We start from the raw sequence: 14,961 nt of genomic DNA, 5'->3' as shown, positions 1-14,961 counted from the left end.
CAATTGACAATTTGTTTTGCAGTCTCTTTATTATGAAGTATGACATCTTGCAGACAACACGAAGGAAGAAGTGCATGCCCCAGGTTTGATGCAGCAAAAATATGCAAATGTTATCTTAGGTGTTTACCAGTTATTCATCAAAACTTTAATTTGCAAATATCCAGATTTTATGCAGAGCTCTTTTCACCGGGTGTCTGCTGGCCTTTACATTATTTTTTTTTATTAGTTACATCTGTTGCTGTCCTTGCAGGGGTGGTGGCCAAGTGGTTAGTGTGCTTGGTTTCAATGCAGATGGTTCCCAGTTCAAACACCACCCCTGCCACATTTCTCCATGCAATGTGTAGTTGTGTCAGGAAGGGCATCCGGCATAAAACTTGTGCCAAATCAAAATGCAAATCACCTTCAATATGCTGTGGTGACCCCAAGTGAAAACAAGGAAGCAGCCGAAGTGATTTGCTATCTATTGCTGTCCTTCTGTTTGTATTTTGTCTTTTTTTGTTTGTTTGTTTGTTTGTTTTAGGGGCACTTTCATTCACAAAAGAAGGTGTGCTGCATTTGTTTTGCCTCCATGATGCTGTATTTTAATGCATGTGGGTAAAAATCTGAAATTATTTCCGGTAAAGGCAAATTTTAATTGTGTTGCTGATAAAAGATGATAAATCATTTATTTTTTCAATGCGAAAGAATGAAATAGTAATGTGCCAAAGAAAATCTTTTTGCATTACTTAAATGGTAAAAAAATGAAAACAGCACCTTTAAAGCCCCAATCATGCGGCACCAATGAAAGACACCAAAGCCCAAACAAAACAAGAAAACTGGACTTAGGTTGACTTTCAAAGACATCGTTTAACCCTTTATCTACGGCGATGGCGCCCACGCCATATTTTCCATATGCATTTTTTTTTTTTTTTTTTTACCGTAGCTCTGCCATAGTTTGTCCAATCCGAATGATTCAAAGTGCATTGTTAAGCTAACACCAAGGGCTTTCCAATGATATATGGTGTATTACGGTAAACATAAACCTGTGACGTCATAACGCAGAGGAAAAACACGGAAGTTTCACACTAGTGCGCTGCTGATTCTCATTACCGTAAGTTCTCATATAAGCCCTCAATCTGAAAAATTTCAACACTGACAGCAAGCCAAGAACTCGTGCTTTCCAGCAGTATGCTATATGTTGCATATATTACGGTAAAGTGTGTTCGGTGACTTTTGAAATGAGGGAAAAGTATGAAAAAGAGCGCAAAAGTGACAGAAAAGTACAGAGACAGACAGCAAACATAAATGTAGTAATTTTTGAGGAAAAGGCAGGGTGTTAGTGTCATTTGTGAAGGTGTGTGTGCGTGTTTGTGTGGGTGTGATGACTCCATCAGCCACAAGCCACTGCCCGGTGTCAACAAAGGGGTGGCGTTCTTGCAAGGTTTGCAAGAGGTCAACCTGCTGGATGTGCAAACTTTGTAAAATTGGCCTCTGTCTTCAGCCAGACAGAAACTGTTACAAACAGTACCACACTGACTGATGTAGTTTAGATCTAATTTTGATTCTTGGTTATATATTTGTATATAGTTTGACACTTTATTGTTTTATTCATATTGTATAATTTTGCACAAAATGAGTGATCAAATGAGTGATTTATTGCACATTTTAATAATACAGATAATAATTGATATATTTAGATATAGTTTTGCACTTTGTTGTTATTCATATTGTTTGGTTCTGCACTTTAAAATTGGTTACTTTTTGCATATTTTCGCCTTGTAAAATGTTTACTTTTGCACCGTTTCTGCACTGTTTCTGAGTTCTAGACACACAAAATTAATTATTTTGATTGTAAACACTTACAGCTTCCTGTTAAAAATGTGAAATCCAAACTTCCTTTACATAACAACAATCATTTTTCACAAGTTCGTTTTTGTGTTTTTTTTCCTCATTTTAAATGCTAAAACTTACAAATAATGTGTATAAATAGTCAATCAGGCGTAATATAATTGAAATTCAGGTACTCTTGGAAAAGGGTACCAAAGCACACAAACATAGAACATTATTTCTTAATTTTATTGCTATAATAAAAAATTATAACCAATCGTCCATTTATAGCCTCAGTAGGTAAAGGGTTAACCTTCATCCAACTTCGTTCCTGCAGCCGGTGCTTCATCAGAATTTTCAAACTGTTGAAAAATGTTAATGAATCCCAATGACAACATCAATTTGTCCGTATTCCGTTTTGCTTTCTGTCTTAATGATTCCTTATCGTTTGCGTAGTGTCCGTGATGTCAGTGTTCCGTTTGACTGTCGTCCAACCTCCCAAGTCCGACGTAATGCGTAAACATGGATGAATAACTAAAGCTCGAGCTGAACTTTTAGTTTGACTTGTCTGTGTGGGACAAAAAGCAGTGTTGCCATACAGAAACAATAGCGGTAAGAAAGTTTTATCAACTACTTTAACTATTTACACACGTTCCAGCCATTTGTGGCTGGAACATGCAGACACATTGCTGTTGTGAAGACAAACAAAATCTCTCACCTGTTGTCGAGACAAATCCTGCACCTGCAAGTGCTGCGGACATGAGGACAAGGCTGGCCGCACTCTGTCTCATACCCACTGTCGGTCACGTCATCGTGAATGTTTCATTTTGTTTGTTTCCTTTTGATTTTGGTAAAAGCATTTCTTCTGTTGGAAGTTTTGGTTTTGTTTCGTTCCTTTTTGTGCTCTTGATTTGCAGGCTTTTCGGTGATGGGAAAGGTCCAGGATCATTCGTCCACCTTTTCTCAACAATTTGTGACATTTTGACTTTTTTTCCTTCATTCAGCTATCACCGTGTGCCGTGTGGCCGGACCTAAGGAGGCAGGTCTCATTGCACTTTCCTGAAATTCAAATTCTCATTTGTGTAAACCAGTAAATTCATCCTCTTGACTATTGAATGAGCCTTGGTGTTAAAGTACAAAAACACAGACACTTTGTGTGAAATGGCAGTCATTATTTACAAAGATTAATTGCGGTGGCTCATAATGCTTGATGGCAGAGGAGCTCTAAAGAGGCAAAGAGTAACATATGTAAGAATGACACAATGCAAGAGTTTGTTGTTGTTGCTTAACTGGACCGACTGGTTATTGAACACAATACACAGAGCTACATGGAAACTATGAACTTGTGTGCAAACTAAGATAAGGGGCTCATTTATTACAGGGTGTGAATGGGTGTGTATGTGACTGTAGCGGGCTTCCTATTACAGATTTGTTCAGAAGTCAAGTGATATTTTCAGAATGTCAATAAAATGCCAGAGAAATGACAGCGTTTCCGTCGAATGATTGAATGCTACTGCTGGGTTTTGTCATCTTGTGATAGCTGTCATTCCAGCGAGGCTCTCACGAGGGTTGAAATTCTAATGGTCACAGCAAGAGATGAGAAAGTCCTGCAAAATATTGCCATTTTGTTGTGTGTGTGTGTGTGTGTGTGTGTGTGTGTGTGTGTGTGTGTGTGTGTGTGTGTGTTTAACCAATGTTGCAGTCGTATTATTTATTATAACGGTTGTCAATATTTCAGTCTCTTCCTCTGTTCACATATTATTAAAATAAGGCCTTTTCAATTACCTGAAAAACCACCTTGTCAGTTGTTTTTTTTTTTGTTGTTGTTGTTGTTGTTGTTTTGTTTTTGTTTTTTTTGTTTTTTTGCAAAACAGTGCATCCGGACAGTAATACAAAATGGATGAAATTCATTTTTCTCCTCAAAATTCTACACAGAATACCCCATAATGACAATGTGAAAATTTTTTTTTTGGAGATTTTCACAAATTTAAAAAAAAAAAATACAAAAAAAAAAAAACTTAAGAATTCACATGTACATAAGTATTCGCAGGCTTTGCCATGAAGCTCAAAATTGAGTTCAGGTTCATCCTGTTTCCACTGATCATTCTTGAGATGTTTCTACAGCTTAGTTGAAGTCCACTTGGGGTAAATTCTGTTGATTGGACGTGATTTGGAAAGGCACACACCTGTCTACATATAAGCTCCCACAGGTGACGGTGCATGTCAGAGCACACACCAAGCATGAAGTCAAAGGAATTGTCTGTAGACCTCCAAGACAGGATTGTCTCAAGACACAAATCTGGGGAAGGGTACAGAAACATGTTTGCTGCTTTGAAGGTCCCAATGAGCACAGTGGCCTACATCATCCATAAATGAAAGAAGTTCGGATCCACCAGAACTGTTCCTACAGCTGGCCGCCCATCTAAACTGAGCGATCGGGGGAGAAGGGCCTTAGTCAGGGAGGTGAACCCAGTGGTCCTCTGTGGAGAGAGGAGAAGCTTCCAGAAGGACAACCATCTCTGCAGCAATCCACCAATTAGGCCTGTATGGCAGAGTGGCCAGACGGAAGCAACTCCTTAGTAAAAGGCACATGGCAGCCCATCTGGAGTTTGCCTAAAGGCATCTGAAGGACTCTCAGACCATGAGAAACAAAATTCTCTGGTCTGATGAAACAAAGATTGAACTCTTTGGTGTGACAGCCAGGTGTCATGTTTGGAGGAATCCAGTCACCATCCCTGCAGTGAAGCATTGTGGTGGCAGCATCATGCTGTGGGGATATTTTTCAGCGACAGGAACTGAGAGACTAGTCAGGATTGAGCGGAAAAATGAATGCAGCAATGTATAGAGACATCCTGGATGAAAACCTGATCCAGAGTGCTCTTGACCTCAGACTTTCAGGAGGACAATGACCCTAAGCACACCTTCAAGATATCAAAGGAGTGGCTTCAGGACAACTCTGTGAATGTCCTTGAGTGGCTCAGCCAGAGCCAAGACCTGAATCCGATTGAACATCTCCAGAGAGATCTGAAAATGGCTGTGCACCAACGCTCCCCATCCAACCTGATGGAGCTTGAGAGGTGCTGCAAAGAGGAATGGACAAAACTGTCCAAAGACAGGTGCACCAAGCTTGTGGCATCATATTCAAGAAGACTTGAGCCTGTAATTGCTTCCAAAGATGCATCAAAAAAGTATTGAGTAAAAGGTTGAATACTTATGTACCTGTCATTTCTTAGTTTTTTAATTTTTAATAAATTGCAAAAATTGCAAAAATAACTTTTTTTTCATGTTGTCATTATTTGGTGTTGTAGAATTTTGAAGGAAAAAAATTAATTGCACCCATTTTGGAGTAAGGCTGCAACATAAGAAAATGTGGAAAAAGTGAAGCACTGTGAGTATTTTGTTTGATAACATTTTATTTTTCCCCAAATGAATGTGTTTTCATTAAGTGTATTTTTTTTTTTTTTTTGTACTTCAAATGTGCAGTTTGGAGGGACGTGTTAGCTTCTGGGTATGTTTTTTCTGCACTTTGAATTTCATCCAAATTAATAAAATGTGAATTAATGTGCAGCATGACATGGAGATGCACACATTGTCTTAGTCATGTGTCAAATGCATGTTAATTATGAGCAGATACAGACATGTACTGTAGGTTTTTGTAACAATGACGAATCACATGGACTCGTATCTTTTTCCTTCCAGTAAATAACAACAATGATGCGCGCTCTTATTGAACGCAGGATCAGATTTGTTGAATCACATCTGCTGTGACAAAAGAGACTTTGATACTCCCTCGTGGGTGGTACAGATCTTGCATAAGTGAAATGAAACCCAAACCTTTCAAGATAACAAATGATGAATCAACCCACATGATAGATAATTTGCTGTTGGAAAATAGAGTATATTTTAGAATGCCTTAAATTATTTATTTATTTTTTTTTTTGTAACTTCTACATTCTGTTATGAATAAAGTTGCTTGTGTGCAGAGTGGTGTGAAAATATTGATGGCATCTCCGATGAAGACTCACCTCCTGCAAGTCTTCACTCGCTCTGCTATTGCAAAAAGTTTATTTTTATTTAAAATAAATTTTCATGTGGAATTAAGGCTTTGTTGAGAACACCAGTTCAAATCTGATTTAGAGCATATTGGGTACACATGTGAGCTCACTGATTGACTGACTGTCACATTATATTTAGCAAATGACCAGGTCTGATTTCTGTGTCTCTGCTGCAGTCTTCAGCTGCGATCTAATCCACATTGGTTGCTATACTAATGAAAGTCATGCACATGACACTTGTCAGTCATATGGCTGCTGTTCAGTGTCTGAATGCTGCAGCTACAGAGCCCTCACTCACAAAATATAGATTATAATCAAAGCTTGTGTATGTATATGTATTCCTATAATTTATGTTTACAAGATTATACCTTTTTATAAAACCAACATGGGCTGAGTTATTGAGTGACAGTTTGATCAGCCAATCAAGCCATTAGGAAAAAAATGCACACAAAAAGTTAGAACTGAATGTGCACTGCAAAAGTCACGCCCAAAATGATTTGCATAAAATGCAGTGTGTAATCAAAGGCTTTAACAAAGGCAAATGATGTTGACAGATTTAGCAGCAGTTGAATACTCCTCCTTTTAGTCTCTCTAAGTAACACTCCAGCGGCACCCAAGGATCCACCAAATATACCTAATACCAAAGACATCCAGTTTTCACCTTAGGTCACTGGTAAGCATCCCAGTCTCAGTAAACCTTTCCTTGCCGGCATTGACGGCCTGCTTTATGTGTATATTTGATCTGAATATGATTCCATACTGCAAAATCAGATTTTTACAGGCAGTCTGAATAAGACTTAAATTATTTCCTTATTTCAGAGACCTTGGCTGCCCATCTTGGGTGTAGTCTAGGACCTAGCTTAGACATACAGTAGTGTTCAGAATAATAGTAGTGCTATGTGACTTAAAAAGATTAATCCGGGTTTTGAGTATATTTCTTCTTGTTACATGGGAAACAAGGTACCAGTAGTAACACCCCTTTTTCTACTTTATTTTTTACTAATAGCCCAATTTCATAGCCTTAAGAGTGTGCATATCATGAATGCTTGGTCTTGTTGGATTTGTGAGAATCTACTGAATCTACTGGTACCTTGTTTCCCATGTAACAAGAAGAAATATACTCAAAACCTGGATTAATCTTTTTAGTCACATAGCACTACTATTATTCTGAACACTACTGTATATGCACATCATTTAGGAGAGGGTAACTCAACTGTTCTAGACTAATATGACCCCAATGAACAACTTGGGATACGTGCCAAAATCTCTGTCCGGGACAATCAGCAGGAAAATGACCACACCCTTTTTTGTCCCGAGAGTTACTTCACACACAGTTGTATTTTTGGGTAGCTGGGGTCTGTGGCTGCAAGTACTGCAAATGCAAGAGAGATGATTGCTGCAGAAACCCTAGCACTAAATGAGCATTTCATATCTAGATTTTGTTGTGTTTATGTGTTTGAAAAAGAATCAGTAATGTTGTGTTATAAGTTGTATTATATAATGACTGAGTGGATTCTTGTCATTTGATTGGTGCTTTGTATGTCACATGACATGGATTAATTCATCCCATTTGTGTTGCATTCAGAGTGCGGCTTGGTTCCATTTAGAGTGCAAATTTGGTTCCATACGTTTGGTACCATTGCACTCTCACGTGCACATGCAAGTGTGCACATCCTCACGCACGCGCATGTGTGCACGTCCTCATGCACGTCACGCACACATGGTCGTGCACACAGAAAACCAATCCACTGTGCTGCCTGGAGGTTGTTAGCAGGAAGAAAGAACAAAAGCTGGACTCATTTCTGACGTGATGTTTTTTTTTTTTTTTGGCTGCACTGAGGACGTATACAGTCTTATTTTTGTTGTTCACGCACGCACAAGCGCCGACCACGTTGCGTGTGTGTGCGTGTGACACGGCTCTCCTGAGACAAAATTTGAGCTAACTGACACTGCTAATTCTTGTAACATATACACACACACACACACACAAAACAAATCCACTGTGCTGTGTGTTAGCAGGAAGAGAAAGAAAACCTGGACTCATTTCTGACGTGACTTTTTTTTTTTGCTGCACTGAGGAGGTACATGGCTGGACCGAGCCGGTTGCGTGTGCGCAAGCGGGACAGCGACATGATGACTTGATTGAAACGCTGATGTGACTTTTGGCTGGACTGAGGAACTACACAGTCTTTTTTTTTTATTTTTTTTTTTTAATGGAAGTCCGAAGTCAGTGCACAGCATCACTGGACTGCACTTCACAGTGGAACACCAAAATGTAAGTCCCTTTTCTGTTGTTTATAAATTAATAAAATATATAATGACAATGATCTATCTTAGCCGTTATATAAAACAAATAATGAATGTTTTTACATTCTTTCAATGGTACGAATATTTAATTCGGTGAAAGCTGGAACAAACCATTCAACTCTGCTTCGCCTCGTTGAATGGCTTGTTCCAGCTTTCACCTCATGAAATATTCATACCATTGAACTCATAAACATTCATTATTTGCATATTATTGGCTATTTGGAAATTTCCCTGATAATCTTTAAAACATTTAAGATCTCTAGATACTGTTGTCTGCTAAAGAAACAGGTTTTTGTTTTGTAATTTTCACTTTAAATCAATCTTCCATTAATAACAGTGTGACTGAAAATAAAATTTGATTATATTTGGCAAATGTTTTTTTCTTACGATGTATGGTAATAAGTTGAACCACTTATTTTAGCCATTTTCTCTTAAAATATCAAAATAGAAATTTTACACTTTTCTATGATCCTCCCAAACATGTACGGGTCATTCTGAGCAATTTGAATACCTTGGAAAATCTATAGCTGCTGCAGTTTAGAAAATACAGCCGTATTTAAAGTAACACTCTCAATGAAAAAGGGCGTGGTCATTTTTTAAAAGGGTGTGGTCATTTTCAGGCTGTTATCCCGGATAGAGATTTTAGCACTTATCCCAACTTTTTCATTGGGGTCATATTGGTCTAGAATAGTTGAGTTATCCTCTCCTAAATGATGTACATACTTGTCTCAGCTAGGTCTTGTTACTAAAACTACTTGTTGTTTTTTCCCATTCATTGGTCCATTAATTCTTCTTTTTACGCTGTTAACAGTTAGAGACTTTTTTTTTCCGTTGATCTGATAGTGAGACATAACATTCCTTTTTACAAATATTACACCTACTTTTGGTGTGTTATTTATGCTAATTCACTTTGATTTACATAGAGAAAGGATTCAGGAGGTTTACACTTGTAATTTATGAAATTCTCTGAATATACAGAATCTGGTGTGGCACGTTCATAAGAGCCCATTTAAGAGAAGTTTACAATAATTTTTTTTTTCCCAGGAGGTTCAGTGGTTTAAAAGCCTACAGGGAACATATCTTGGGGTTTTTGACATAAAACAGAAGTGGTTGGTGGATGTAAAGATAATTGTGATGTTTTTCCCCTCATTATAAAACACAGTAGTTTGTTTATAATGAAATTCCTCTTCAGACAGCCTTAGTTGAGTTATTCCTCTAGTTTATACATAAATTTGCTGACCCTAAAATCTAAAGCACCACATTCCTCTGATTAATTCTCTTTCCATGCTGTTTGACACGTGAGGCCTATTAACCTAATTAAAATAAATCACTTCAGCAGACTGTAGAATGGCAGCACTCCATGTGTTTGATGTTAAGAAGATGAATTTTATCCCTTGAGAACCCAGAGAGGTTTTTTTTGTGATTTCATTTTATTTTTCAACTTATGTTGAAACCCAAACATTAAGGGGGTTAGCAGTGAAAGGGGTTTGGTGTCTTGCGCAAACAAACATTGGCTTTGCTTTGATTGAGACAAGTCTGGCTCAACTTTACATAAAAGAAAGCTCCCGCACTGTGCAGTCAAAACTCCTGTGGTTTTATTTGTGATTTGGGGGGGTTGGGGGGGGGGGGGGGCGTTACCAGTCTATAGGTCACTAACACTATGTCATGGTGCAGCATCCGTTGCGATATTTCAAAAACTGTCTGATAACTTTTTTTTTCTAATTTGGCAAGGGAATAATATGGGTCATTGACATTGTTCCCGTCTAAAAATCATATTCGTAGATTTGTTCATTTGGAAATGGCAGCCATTTTTATGCTGAAAATAGCCATTTATTTTGACCAATAAAAGGCAATTTTATCAAAAACTGTCTGATAACTTTTTTTTTTTAATTTGTCAAGGGCGTGATATGGGTCGTTGACATATTTCACATCAAAAAATGATAGTCATAGATTGGCTCATTTGGAAATGGCGGCCATTTTAAAGCTGAAAACAGCTTGATTATTTGGACCAATTTTCTTTTAATTTAACAAGGGCACAATATTGGTCATTGTGACATTGTTCCTGTCCAAAAAATTATTTGTGTAGATTCATTTGTTTGGAAATGGTGCCTATTTTTATGCTGAAAATGGCCATTTTGCCTTGGGCTTTAATTGAATCGGTAACCCACAGGGCCCATGACGCTCAATTTTTTTCTGTATATTACCAGTACATCATACCAAATATTTTAACTGGTAGCGTTTGATATATTTTCAACATTTATTTTGGAACATGTGCAAGTAATGGAGTTTTTGTGATGTTGTTGCTCAGTTAATTGATCTGTATAGATCTGCTCTGGCCTTTGTAACTGTTTGAAGAAAATTATTGTGGTGTTACTGTCACAGTACAACCAAGGGAGCTTTGTTTCCAGCATGCAGATTCTTATTTACTTACATACTTACTTATTAGTTTTTGTAACCAGTACCAATCTCACTCTTACTACCTACATGCAGTTGATGAATATGTTGATTCCTGAAGTTGGGAAAGGACAGCCTGTCTAAAAATTTCTGAGTTGGTTGGGAAAACTTAGTCAACGAGACATGACAAGTTTATAGCAGCAGAAATGGCTCCTAATACTAGTATTGTAGTCTCAATTGCCATGTTATGTGATTGTTATGAGAAGTGTTTTGTAAAAAGTTGTCAGGTTTCCTACACATCTATATGAGCTCTGTATATGTATTTGGTTCTAGTCTGTACCATGTCTGCTTTGTGTTGTGCCCAGAATTAGCATTACGTCAGTGTTGCTTTCACCTTTGTGCTACACATATTGTTTAGCATGTAGTTCAAGACATTGGTTCATAGTTCTCGTTGAGACATTTGAGAAGATCTGAGCATGGAGCAACATGCTGTTTTGCGCGGGCACGAGAGAGAGAGGGGTGTCTCAATTCTCTTTTTGGAGCGAGGCCATTTGGAGTGAATCTGGATGCACACTCCATTTGGAGGGGTAGGAGGAGCTTACTGCTGTCTCCGAAAAAAACAAACATGGCGCCGAAAGAGCCGCACAAATGAAGCGGCTTTCACTGAGCAACCAGCCTCTTACATTGTATGAGTGAATCTCAGTTCTACCCCTTTGCCCTTCCCCTCTGTTTTGCGCGGGCACGAGAGACAGAGGGGTGTCTCAGTTCTCTTTTTGGAGCGAGGCCATTTGGAGTGAATCTGGATGCACACTCCGTTTGGAGGGGTAGGAGGAGCTTACTGCTGTCTCCGAAAAAACAAACATGGCGCCGAAAGAGCCGCACAAATGAAGTGGCTTTCATTACAAATTACGCTGTTTAGAAAGTTATAACTTGCCAAAAAAACTTGACGGGGAGTTGTCTATGACAGCAACGTGTATGCTGCTGGATGCATGTTGCATATATTGTCGTTCTGAAGAATATCGTAACGTCGCTTGTGCGCTGAGGTGTTATAATGCATACGAGGGCTGTCAATAAAGTAAGGGTCCTTTTTATTTTTTCAAAAACTGTATGGATTTCATTCATATGTTTTTACGTCAGACATGCTTGAACCCTCGTGCGCATGCGTGAGTTTTTCCACGCCTGTCGGTGACGTCATTCGCCTGTGAGCACTCCTTGTGGGAGGAGTCGTCCAGCCCCTCGTCGGAATTCCTTTGTCTGAGAAGTTGCTGAGAGACTGGCGCGTTGTTTGATCAAAATTTTTTCTAAACCTGTGAGACACATCGAAGTAGACACGGTTCGAAAAATTAAGCTGGTTTTCAGTGAAAATTTTAACGGCTGATGAGAGATTTTGAGGTGATACTGTTGCTTTAAGGACTTCCCACGGTGCGAGACGTCGCTCAGCGCTCTCAGCCGCCGTCGTCAGCCTGTTCAAGCTGAAAACCTCCACATTTCAGGCTCTATTGATCCAGGACGTCGTGAGAGAACAGAGAAGTTTCAGAAGAAGTCGGTTTCAGCATTTTATCCGGATATTCCACTGTTAAAGGAGATTTTTTTAATGAAAGACGTGCGGACGGATTCGCGCGTCGGGACGCAGTCGACGCGGTGCGGCGGCACAGGAAAAACACCTCTGTGTTGATAACCATTTGTAAAATCCAGGCGGCTTTTGATGGCTTTCAGTGGAGTGAGTATATGAGAAATTGTTTAACAGGCAGGACATGTTCCAACTTGTCCTTAAGGCTTTCAACAGAGGTGTTTTTCCTGTGGCGGAGCGTCGCGGCGGCTGCGTCCCGAGGGTTCAAGCATGTCTGACGTAAAAACATATGAATGAAATCCATATAGTTTTTGAAAAAAATAAAAAGGACCCTTACTTTATTGACAGCCCTCTTATACACATGAACGATACGATAAGACACATTTATTTGTCACAACGGAGAAAATCATGGATAAAGTGTAAGCACGTTAATTTGTATGTTCATAAATCTTTGGATAATATCGATCCCTGCTGTTGGATTTCAAGGTCTGTAACGTGTGTGTATTTTGTAAACAAACAGGGAGCCCTGACCACACTCATCTGCTAATAAGCTTTCAGGCAGAAAATGAGAAGTTTCATCAATGGGAATAAGTTGGAAAATATATATACACACACATGTATATGTGTAACACATAACCTGACGTCCTAATAGACTGATATTATTTGTCAAGGAAATTTCTAAAGGAATTAGGGCTGGATGCAAAAAAAAATGGGAGAATTTGAAAAAGAAATATAAGGTTAACAGAACTAGATGCAGCCCATAACATACATACAGGTGCTGGTCATATAATTAGAATATCATGAAAAAGTTGATTTATTTCAGTCATTCCATTCAAAAAGTGAAACTTGTATACATTCATTGCACACAGACTGATATATTTCAAGTGTTTATTTATTTTAATTACTAATTAATTACTAATCACTCAATTAATGATTAATCAAACAATATTAATTATTACTGTTATTGATTAATTGCAGGGGTGGTGGCCAAGTGGTTAATGCGCTTGGTTTCAGTGCAGAAGGTTCCGGGTTCAAATCCCACCCCTGCCACATTTCTCCATGTAATATGGAGTTGCGTCAGGAAGGGCATCCGGCGTAAAACCTGTGCCAATTCAACGTGCAGATCCACCTTGGATTTGCTGTGGCGACCCCGAGTGCAAACAAGGGAGCAGCCGAAGGGACTTACTTTACTGTTATTGATTAATTATTATTAGTATTATTAACATTAATTACTAATTAATTAATTATTGATACTATTTATTATTATTGTAAATTACAAATTAATTAAATTAATTAACATGGCATGATTGCGATGTGTTAAAGAAATCTGCGACTTCTTCTGTTTCTTTGCATTTACGCAGAAAGGCGAAAAAATAAAAAGAGCAAACAGGCTACTGCAACAAGTTGCATTTCGGTTGCCATGTTAACAAACAGTGAAGACGGCAGTTTGACAGGGGCAGTTTTTTTTTTTTTCTCCTAAGGCGGAGGAGTGTCTCAATTCATAGGGCTAGAGACATACCCCTTCGCCTTACCCCTTGTTTTAAAGGGGTAGGGGTAGGGCCAAGGGGAAGGGGTACAAAAGAGAATTGACATTGGGGGTAAGTCCTCTAGTTGATGGCATGGAATGGGGAGAGTGTTGTATCTTACATTTCAGAGATGCTTTCTGTTTATTTCGAAGAAACACATTTTGACCCTGTCTCACACCCAGTGAATTCTGGGATAAACTCCAGTAGTGTCCTGTAAACTTGAGTCGAATTTGTGGATGTAAATAGTGGCATTTGTTGAACTCTTGATTCTCACATTAAAAAAAAAAAGCAAACAAAGAAAACAACTACAGCTGCTTCTCACTGTGATCAGGTGTCCTTCCTCACACTGGACCAAAGAGAACTGAGCGTGGGAATATCCATTCTCCCATGAGCCTCCATGTGTGCCAGAGACACCTGTTCACCGCATGCTCCATGCACAATAGCCAGGATGTGAAACTGCATCGCCTGTTCATCTGTGTGTGTGTGTGTGTGTGTGTGTGTGTATTAAACAGAGAACTAAACACGTACAGAAAAGTTTCTCATCATCATATCCAGATGAGGCGATGGATAAACGGTAGCAGCATGAAAGAATCCTCACACTAGGACTTAGCTGGTATCCTGGTGGAAATACATTGTGTAGCCATGGCAAAGCTTTTGCTTCCTCTTGTATCACCGTGAGACAAAACCCCAGTTTCAGCTAAGAAATCAAAGCCTCTCCTCTGATTTCTTAGCTTTTCTCCAGAGATCACCATTTTGTAAATGCCATCTTTGTCACAGTCTCACTGAGAACCAGTTAAGCTGGTTTTGGCGTCAGGTTAATGCACAACAGAAAGCATTAATATGACTGCAGTTCACAAGCTGCAAGTTATAATTATTGACATTCTTCAAATAATTCCCTGTGCTGGTATCAGCGTAGGGCTTTTACAGTAAAAATTTAGATAAGTTGGTTCAAGTTAGGTATTGAACTTCTAATATGCAGACCTGGGTTTGATTCCTGATCGTGCTACCTGTCTGTGTTCTTGGACAAGATCCTTCCTCTGCATTCCAGTACATTAGTTTGTAAGTAACGTTGACTGGGGAGATGACATGCGATGAGCTCGTGCCCAGTTCAGCGAGAGTCATAGACTCTTATTTGGTTGATTAAATGAAATCCAAACATTCATACCAATGGCAATGGACTTCAGCTGGTCTAAGACTTTTATAATGACAGTGAACTGATTAGTTTGTGGCCAGTTTTGATGCACCAGGTCAATCGAAAAACAATGTTTGTTTTGTCTATGTAATATCCCATAGGCTCATCTGC

The 14,961-nt window shown here is 38.8% G+C and overlaps 1 protein-coding gene across 3 annotated transcripts in view; it reads left to right on the top strand.

Moving 5' to 3' along the window:
- Window positions 1-14,961, top strand: part of rhpn2 (rhophilin, Rho GTPase binding protein 2) — a 116,920-nt gene that overhangs the window by 29,746 nt on the left and 72,213 nt on the right. The window lies entirely within an intron of this gene.

Source organism: Thalassophryne amazonica, chromosome 2 (assembly GCF_902500255.1).
Source record: "Thalassophryne amazonica chromosome 2, fThaAma1.1, whole genome shotgun sequence".
Classification (NCBI taxonomy): domain Eukaryota; kingdom Metazoa; phylum Chordata; class Actinopteri; order Batrachoidiformes; family Batrachoididae; genus Thalassophryne; species Thalassophryne amazonica.
Note: the sequence above shows the minus strand (reverse complement) of the source record. Positions and strands in the feature narration are given on the sequence as shown.